This window comes from Alligator sinensis, unplaced genomic scaffold (genome assembly GCF_000455745.1).
Source record: "Alligator sinensis unplaced genomic scaffold, ASM45574v1 scaffold1322_1, whole genome shotgun sequence".
In the NCBI taxonomy this organism is placed as follows: Eukaryota; Metazoa; Chordata; order Crocodylia; family Alligatoridae; genus Alligator; species Alligator sinensis.
The window spans coordinates 1278394-1285319 of NW_005842116.1; positions in this window are offsets into that span (position 1 = coordinate 1278394).

Here is a 6926-nt window from a genome sequence, read left to right on the forward strand (position 1 = left end):
GCATAACAGGCAGAACCCCAGCACGTCCTTGCCGGAATTGGATTCTGATCAAAATTCCCCCTATTAAGCTCTGAAGGGGAAATGAGCAGCTTTCTCAGCCTACAGAAAAGCTCGATTTGTGCCAAGTCGTCTCGAGCTCCGTGGAAATGGATCCGGCGGCGGGGATCTTGCCTGTTCCGCGGGGAGTTCACTTTGCACATATTGTGCTTGCTCATTTTGGAGCCGATCAGCAAAACAAACAAACAGGCAGCGTGTAGGTGTCATAAGGCATCGATGGAGGGGCTGGCATGGCCCAGCTCAACCTCATTCACAGGAAAACCAGGACTGCTGGGACTCTGCGTGGGCAGCAGCTTTAACAGGCTCTGTGAGTAATTGGGTGTTTTCCTAGCAATTGATTGTATCCATAATGCAAGGCAAGGTGATGTTGTTGCACTGTGGCATCCTTCCTGGCAGGTGCCGTGCAGGTGGAAGGGGGCATTGGGAATTACGTAAGTACTAACCATTGTCCCTGGTAAAACACTGGTTCCACGTTCGCTGTTGAACCTCTGCTGCTTTAAAGTGCCTGGTCTTTCATTTCAATTGCTGCTGCTTTCATTTTCTGCAGAACACTGGGCCAGCGAGCAAATAACCGACCAGAGAAGAGATCCATTTAGTTCATATAAAATATAGAGATGGAGAAGTCCTTACTGGTTTGTGGCTCCTGCCTCTTCCATCCAGCTGTGCAGTCTTGTTCCCTGCCATATACTTCAATACAGTCGCACTTCAAGCTCAGGTCGGGAGATACGCTGCGGTATAACATATGGGCATATAGGAGAAGACAGCCACTACCCCACAGGAGCGTATAATCATTGGTTAGGCGTCCACGGCAATGTGTTTTTGGCTTGCTTAGTGCTGTGGTATATGGAGCTTACAAGGAAGAGTTTCCACCCCTCTCAACTGCTCTTCTTCCCAGCATTGAGCATCCTATCCAGATGCCTTGGTTTTTCTCTCTGCTGCTCAGCTCTGTGCCTCTTGGGCCGTCCTCTGTGTTTGCTTTACTGCTAATGCTGTCCTGCCATAAAAACATTGCAATGACAAGGTCCTGTAGGTTTACGGTTTTGCAAATTAGACAAAGCCAATCATGGCAAGTGTTGATTGTGCCCATTTACTTCATTTTAAAGCCTACAGGTCCTTGGTCCCCAGATAATGTTTTGCATTGCTGTAAGTGGGGCAGGGATTCTCAACCAGGGTGTTGTGGGGTGCCAGGCAGCGTTCGCACTTTTAGGCGTGCAAACATGATTCCTGAGATTAAACCCAGAGTTTTCAAATAGGAATCCACAGTGTTAAAAACGTTCTGACCTGTCGTGGTCTTTCTGACTTCTTTGCAAAATGAGTGAAAACTAAGAGTGGGCATTTTCCGAGGGTCTAACAAGGGGACCTTTGGGTCTGAGAGCCGCCGACCATCTTGCTGGATAGAACAGGACTTTGTTTCAGTGAAGACGAAGGCACAAGAGACAGATTGGAGAGAAGAGAGGAGTGTGTTTCTAGCCTGTTTCCCTAGCACTGCTTGTTGCAAAGCAAGCTGATAGGCTTCTAATTTCTTGGAGGACTTTTCGGAGAGTCTCCTAGATCTCACTAGTGGTAGGGAAGCTTTCCCCAGATGTTTGGCCTAAATTTTACCATGGTTGCCTCATTTGTGTGTGCATGCAAGCACCGTCCTGTTCTACTGATCTGAAATGCTGCAGTGAGGGACAATTTCTGTCTGAGTGGAATTTTACTACTGACATCAAGGCCACTTTCCCCATGCTCTTTGTTAACCCCCTCTGCACGGCCAAAAGCCAGGGGTCACTAGTAGAGTCCCATCTGTTAGGGAACAATAGCAGTGCAAATTGCTGAAGTTGCAAGAAACTGCTGAGAAAAAGCATAACGAGCGGCTTGTCTGTCTTGCTTAAGGCTAGTCCTGTCAAGGACTTGTAGCATATGAGATCCTTAATGATGATACTATGGTCAGAGTGCACACCATGGAGCCAATTACTGGTTTCTGCAGATGTGGAACGGCAGAGAAGTAAAGCATTATTGTGAATAGTGGCTTATGTGGAACCACCAGTGTCAGAGGTGAACTTTACCGCTGGTTTCATAGGATCAGGTGCAGGATGATAAATCAGATTCAGCTTGCACTGCTGGGTTGTGGTTCATTGAGGAACCAAGCGAACAAAAAGGAAAATAAACCGTGCCCTGCATTTCCGTTACCAAGCCTATTGAGGAAGATAGACTGCTTAGGGCTGTACTAGGAATGGCATCATTATTCAGCAGAAAGCTTTGAGCCTCTTAGCTAAAATTCACAGCCCCTTAAAATTCAGCCATTATAACAAGCATAAGCTGTAAACTTCTCTTTGGCAATAAAATCGCAATGCTCAGAGGTAAACCAGATGGGCTTCTGGTTGTGTTTCTTTCCCTTAAATGCATTTTTATAGGGGTTGTGGTTCCTTTTAAAGTTGATGTACTGACTAGTGGAGCATTATTAGAGAGGAAGATTGGAGCTACGGATTTGCTGCATTTCAGTTTAATGTTGCCAGATAGTCTCTGTTTGCAAGTGGAAAGTTGGGTGTCTGTTTTATGCCTCTCTCTCTCTGCAAGCCTAAGATTTCTGGTTTTTTTAGGGTAAAATCTGCCCCAGGCTCTCTAAGGAGTTTTAAAAAGATATTGCAAAGACACAAACCAGAATAGGAAAGTAGTATTTTTAAGAAGGGCTTTAAAGGAGGGAGAAGTCGGTTTGTATTTGAGTAGAAAGATGGGGGCCAAATAGCTACTGATGCAGCAGCGCTCAACAGTTGTACCACGAGAGTTTAAGGTTCAGGGAGCTCCAAGTGACAGATCCCGCGTGGAAGAAAGCAGCATGGAGAAGCAGACAAAGGGCATGGTCTGGAGAAGGCGGCGGAGGAGATGAGGGTGGAGGTGAACGCCGCCTCGGGGTTTGGAGACGAGGACGTTCAGCTGGAACTTGTAGGCCAGGTGGGAGGAAGGCAGCGAAGGGATGTGAAGTGGGGAAATGACGTGGTCAGATCAGCAGGAGGGGGAGATGGCTTTTACAGCAACATTTAATCAGTGGGCTCTCCAAGAAAGGAAGCAGCCAAAGGAAGTAATTAGGCCTCCGAGATGAGGCGAGATAAATGATTTATTAAACGTTCATCAGGAATTCTGCTACCTGTGCTCTGGGGAAGAGAAGAGCCTCTTTAGATCAGAGGCGATTCAAAGGCACAGTAGGTCTCCGGAGCTTGTGCTGGGGAAGGGCCTGATTCCCAGCGGTGCTGAGCGCCTGTTGTTGCCACGGACTGCAAGTGGAGCTGCGGGTGCTGAGCTGTGATCCAGCAAACGCAAAGTCCCGCTAGGGTCCAAGTGCGTTGCTGTGTTGATCCATAAATGAATGCATGGGGGCAGGTATCCAGGGTGTAGCCGTATTGGTCTAGAGCAAAAAGCAATCAAGACTCCTAGTAGGGATGATATCTTTTATTAAACCAACAAGATTGCATGGGGGCAGTGAGGTTTTCTGAGTGCCTGTTGGGACCTCAGCTTCTCCCCCAGGATCTACAGATTGAGCCTCTCATCTACCATTTCATGTCCTCTCCCCTCCAGCCCGTTAGGCTTATATTTCAGAAAGGCTTTCAATATTCTGCTGGAAATGGGATGATTTCTGTGGGGTTTTAGTTCAAGGCCATTGATTGACTTTAATGGCCAGATTGGAGGCCTGGTACGTCTCAATCACTATACTCCACACCGCGTTTTATAAACAGGGCCTTTTGTACTAGTTCAGATGGGAGCACAACGCAGAGCTGTTTACATCACCGCAGCATCTGAAAAGATAAAGACTTTGACACGCCGCGGGGAAAGAGCGGGCCAGACTGATTTCTGGTGTAATTGCAGATAATGAGTTACCGAGAATGAGTTTGGCTGGCTCCAATATCGTACCTTTTATCTGAGGATCTCCTACCACTTTCTAACGAGTCCTCACAACCTCCCCTGGGAGGCATGCCAGGCTTATTAGTCTTGTGTTGCAGATGGGTAAACTAAAGCCAGGACTAGCAAACCTCATCTCCTGCTGTAAGTGCAGAGCACGTTTCTTTGACCTTGCCTTCTCTGCTACTAGCTGACAGCAACAGATGTGCGTGCGTGCATGTGTGCGTGCGAGCATGTGTGTGTGAGTGTGAGTGTGCATGTAGGAATCCCAAATGCGCTCAGCTGCATGCCCCACGTTCCCTGCGGAGAGGAGGAGAGAGCACACGCACGACAGATGTTAGTCACGTTGTTCGGCATGCTCCTGGAAGGTGCTTGGGTCCTACGGTGATGAGCACGGTGTACAGACTCACGTAGGATAGAATAGGCTTGTCAAAGGGGTGGGAGCAAATCAGCATCAGAGCTGGGGAATAGCATGTCAGAGCAAATCAGCATCAGAGCTGGGGAATAGCAGACCAGGACGCCTGGCTCCCAAGATGTTAAGTGCTGGACGGCAACGACTGCTTGCTTTGGTACCGTGTTCACAAGCTGTATTATTTCAGACTCCTAATAGTACTGGAGCAAAACGGGAAACGGTGCCATTTTATCAGGCCAGAGCTCAGAAGTCTGGAAGGAGAAGGACACCGACTGACATTTTGTACCAGCTATTGAACGACTGCCTTAACGAATGGTTGAGTGCACAGGTGTGCTCCTCGGCAGTCTGGTATGGAGGGATAGCGCTACAGGAGGCCTACTGGGGATTGGGGGGCTCCTTGCACTGAGTCCCGTACATACACACCATCCCCAGGACAGCTTACAATCTACATGGACAACTGGGTGGGAGATGGGCAAGATTATTTCTTTGCTACCCCTGGGGAAGTAAAGCAGGGTGAGGTTTGGCCTTGCCAACCTCACTATGCAAGTCTCTGGCGGGAGTGAGACCTGCGCTCAGTGCTCCAGTGTGGAAAAGTTGGTCAGAAACGTTTGATGATTTCTTTCAGGACAAGATGAGCTGGGACAAGGGCGTGCATATGAGAGAGAGACCCCCTCTTGGTTACATCGGAGAGCGGCTCCTGCATCCCCCCGCACCCCATCTGACTCCTGCCCGCCTGGCTCTTCTGCAGCAGGTCTCATGATTTGGGTGTTTCTGTGAGAGGGCTGAAAAGTCTCCATTTCATTTGCATTGGACCAAAACCAATGTCTGGAATCTCGCAAGGAGACAGAGTAAATTGCTCGCCTTTGCACCTCCCCGGCACTGCTGTAATCAGAGCTGTCCCTCAGTTTGGAATAGGTCCAACCTTCCCCCATTTTCAGCATTTGCTTCAGTAGGTTCATATGGGGAGGTAACCATATGCAATCACACTCGCAGTGTTTGCTGGGGGATCGGATCCATTCTTGTCTGTTCCAGTTAATCCCACTGCAGGTGAAAGCTTGGTGCCGTTTCCCTTGGGGTCACAGCAGGAGGGTTATCAGAGGGGGGAGGAGAAGCCGCATCTGGGTGTAAAGAATGGCTGTCCCTTTATCTAGGAAATACAAACCCAAGAGAGGAGTTGCTTTGGATTGGGCAGGCAGATCCACAGAGGGAGATTGCTGGGGAACACGGAGCAGAAGGAATGTGCTTTGTTTGCAGCATGTCTCTGCTTGCTGCACTTTATCACCTCCCTTTGCTCGGTGCTGTTGCACGGGCCTGTCCTGGTGCTTCACCCTGCGAGTAGGGAGAACCCCCACCCCGGTCTGGCTAACCAGGGTGGCATCTGCTCTGCTCCGCTGCCTGTCTGACACTTGATTTACTGTGATTGGGTACAAACCCCTTTGCTTACTTCTCAGCCACTTTGTGAATGTAAGCACCTGCTGTTGGTCTCTGCTCTGATTGCTCTTGGCATGCCAGCCAGGCCACGGATTCCTTTCCCTTTTTTAAACTCTGAGGGCAGCCAGCTGCTTAGCATGGCTCAGCAGCTTGCCTTTCCTTTGGACACACCGGATTTGTCTGGGAGGGAAGGAGCAGCCTTTTGGTCTGCATCAGGAGAATAGCAGGGCGCCCATCTCAGTGCAGGGAAACTCCTGAGGACTCTGTATCATCGTCCAGATGGATGAAAGGGGCAGGTGACCTTAACTCGTAGTGTTGGCAGGTTTAATGTGGCTGGCAGAGACCCTGGGGCATTGCAGGCATAGAAGTGTCCACATCAATTCTGGGTGCTTCTGCCTCAGTTACTTATTTGATCCCTGCCCACCTGCCATCCCTCCCACCTCTACCCCCACCCCTCTGCGCCGCAAGGACCTATGGCCAAGTTAAGACCAATAATTGCCGAATGGGGTCTGCACCCTCTTGACCAACTGACCTCTGCCCTGCTGTGCTGGTTTGTGCTTTCCCCATCAGTCACGACGCCCGCAGAAGGCTGGCAGGCTGCTGTCTCCTCCTGCTTCCCCCATGCCTCTAATTTTATGCACTGCAGCCTTCTCCGCTAGAGACTTGTCAGCGACGATCTATGCTAGGCAGAAATAGCCCTGAGAGAATAATGACAGCAAAATGGTTGCTAAATAGGGAATAGCTGGGGCGCTATAGTGGTGAGGTCAATTATAATCAACTTTCCCATAACACAGCTCTGTATTCTCAGAGACACCCAAGGGATGAGGAGCAGCTGGGGGCCTAATGGTGCCTGGAGAGCTGGAGCGGCAAAAGACAATGAGCGGTGAGATGTGGGGGAGATGGTCGCCTTTTCCATAAGCTTGTGCTTTATTCCAACAGGTTTTCTTTTTATCTCCCAGGGTTGTGATCCTACCGACCACTGCACAATCCACTTGGTTGTCTGGGCTCTCAACACATTTAAACGCGATTAGGGTCTTGGAGAACGGTGAGGTAAGTACACATGCACCCACCTATGGCATGAAGAGGCTTCTTGCTGCACGTGCTCACCTAACAGGGCAGGGTGCAGCAGAAGGGGGTCAAACAGAGGCAT